The sequence below is a fragment of the Lygodium microphyllum genome, chromosome 21, assembly GCF_053477565.2.
Source record: "Lygodium microphyllum isolate KBCC chromosome 21, Lygodium_microphyllum_v1.1.10, whole genome shotgun sequence".
Taxonomy (NCBI): domain Eukaryota; kingdom Viridiplantae; phylum Streptophyta; class Polypodiopsida; order Schizaeales; family Lygodiaceae; genus Lygodium; species Lygodium microphyllum.
In genome coordinates, this window is record NC_141155.1 from 23,888,585 (window position 1) to 23,891,237 (window position 2,653).

Genomic DNA, 2,653 nt, shown 5'->3' on the forward strand with positions numbered 1-2,653 from the left:
CATGTATCATGCCTCTAAAAAAGCTTTGCTCTTAGTACGGTTCTCTCTCTCTCTCTCTCTCTCTCTCTCTCTCTCTCTCTCTCTCTCTCTCTCTCTCTCTCTCTCTCTCTCTCTCTCTCTCTCTCTCTCTCTCTCTCTCTCTCTCAAGCAGGCTCGACAACAGTGGAGCGGAGAGATGACCCTCATGTACTATTCTTATATTCATTACATCACTCTCTCCATTCCTTGAAGTTGCATTGCTTTGTGGCTTTCTTCTTTTGTTGAACTGCTACGCACACCATGTAAGGATAATGCTTAGTAGTTGTAAATGTGCATCTCACACACCCTACAAACGTTTTCCATTGTCCCCTTCCAATAAATAGTAGATGTGAGTTTCGGACTTTGGTAGGGCCTCATTATGGAATTAATTGTGAGTTGAGTAGAAACCTAGTATGTCGTATGCTGATCGTGGGCCATATTTGTCATTAGGGAGTAAGAATAGCTTGAATTGTTTGAGTGGAAGTGTTATTTTCAAAGGCAAAACAATCAACGAGAGTGTGGGGATTTTTAAAGGACTACAAGGGTTGTAGCTAAGCTCCAAAACGGGGTGGTGGGCAAACCTAGGAGGCTTCGCTTTCCTTACACATTACCAATGTGTTCTCCGTGTAGGAAGAAACACGCCAGACTCTCTCTCTCTCTCTCTCTCTCTCTCTCTCTCTCTCTCTCATATTCATTCATAAGTACAGTGATAAGTTGTCGTTGAATGGCACATCGGAACGATGGGCTTGACACTATCTGAGAGCATGCTGATAGCCGCAGGTACCTCTCTCTCTCTCTCTCTCTCTCTCTCTCTCTCTCTCTCTCTCTCTCTCTCTCTCTCTCTCTGTGTGCGTGCGCGCGCTGCCTGCTCTTCCATTATTCTTTCTCCCCATAGCTTCATCCAGCTGATTTTCTCTTCTCTTGTGTAGTGGTAATACTGATAGCGAGTAGTGGCTGCACGTCTAGGGTGGCGGGGACCACCTTGACAGTGGAGAACAATTGCCAAGAGACCATATGGCTGGGGGTATTTGGCAACCTCCCATTGGCTACGACCAACGGGCCGGGGCTGCAGCTGGCAGCTCAGCAGGCGTCAACGCTGACGACGGAGGGCGAGGGCTGGATGGGCCGCCTGTGGGGGCGGACGGGCTGCGCCTTCGACGAGCAGGGCGTCGGCTCCTGCGCCACCGGCGACTGCGGCGGCGTCCTCAACTGCTCCAGCACCGGCGACCCCCCGGCCTCCCTGGCCGAGTTCAACCTCCAGGCTAGCGCTCATGGCCACCCACCCCTTTTTTAGTCTAGTCTTATTGGTTTTCAATTCTCCAAACAATATTCTAGAATACCCATCTTCCTGCTGATCACCTGCTGCAGGCCCCCAAGGACTTCTACGATGTCAGCCTCGTGGACGGCTACAACCTCGAGATGAGCATCACCCCCAAGGGCGGATCCGGCAACTGCTCCACCGCCGGCTGCATCTTCGACCTCAACACCATCTGCCCTCCTGAATTGCAGGAGGTCGTCAATGGCAACGTCGTTGCCTGCAAGAGCGCCTGCGATGTGTTCGGCCTGCCCCAATACTGTTGCACTGGGTCCTATGGCTCCCCCAAAACTTGCCACCCTTCCAACTACTCCCGCATCTTCAAGAAAGCCTGCCCTGCCGCTTACAGTTATGCCTATGATGATCCCTCTAGCACCTTCACGTGCACCGGTGCTGATTACATCCTCGCCTTTTGCTAATCTCTCAGCTCTTTGCCACAATGGAAAAACAAGTGGCTCTTGGATGACAATATGCTTCCATTGGTCTAAGTGGGAGACGACATTGTTGGTCAATAGCCTTGAGGACTATTCACAAATGAAAGAAATTATGCACATCAAGTGAGGACAAAGATATACGCTTGCATTGCTCCATAGGTGTTCATGTGCATTTCTTACCATGGAGATGCTTCCATCTAAGTGTGACCCATTTTATTGTTCTCACTTGGACCTACGCAATAAAGGGCCAATCTTTCAGTGCCATTCATGGTATAAGGTTTATTCTTGTGAGACAATTTCCGAAATAATATTAGCTACATGTTTTGGGTCATGAATGAAACATGATGTGATGCGATGACTATTTTAGAAACCAAAAGTTTCCCTCCTTTGGTATGCTTGAAATTTTTAAAGGCTAAAAAGTGTGCCTAGTCTAGCATTCCAAAGGCTACAACAAGAACTATTTCTAGTAAACAAAACAAATGACCTATGCCCTAGCTTTTGGTTTTCAAATAATCAACTACAAAACTAGGGACTTCTTCCCTTTAACCCCATTCCTTAAGCACACGAGACACTGTCTAGTAAATTTCTTAAGCTCACTATGACTTAGCCCACTCAAGCCATAGCTCTCCCATTGCTTCAAGGCTAATGAAACCATAGGCCCTAGGCAAGCTTCTCTAAAATAAGCTAAGAATAAAAAACAATGTATTTTCAATATTCCAATGCTACAAGAGTAACACTCTCATAAACAAGGCTTGAGCAAGGCTTCTAGCTTTGAACGTCTAGATATAGCTTATCTGAACTAGCAGAGATCCTTCTGTCCTATGGTATCAAATTTCATTTTTAGCTTTCTTTCATATTTTCAAAGCTTAAAGACTTTAAAACTAAG

At 46.8% G+C, this 2,653-nt stretch overlaps 1 pseudogene; it reads left to right on the plus strand.

Annotated features, from left to right (window-relative positions):
* The first annotated feature begins 758 nt into the window (after window positions 1-758).
* Window positions 759-1,752, plus strand: LOC148017817 (pathogenesis-related thaumatin-like protein 3.5 pseudogene; annotated as a pseudogene).
* Window positions 1,753-2,653: the final 901 nt, after the last annotated feature.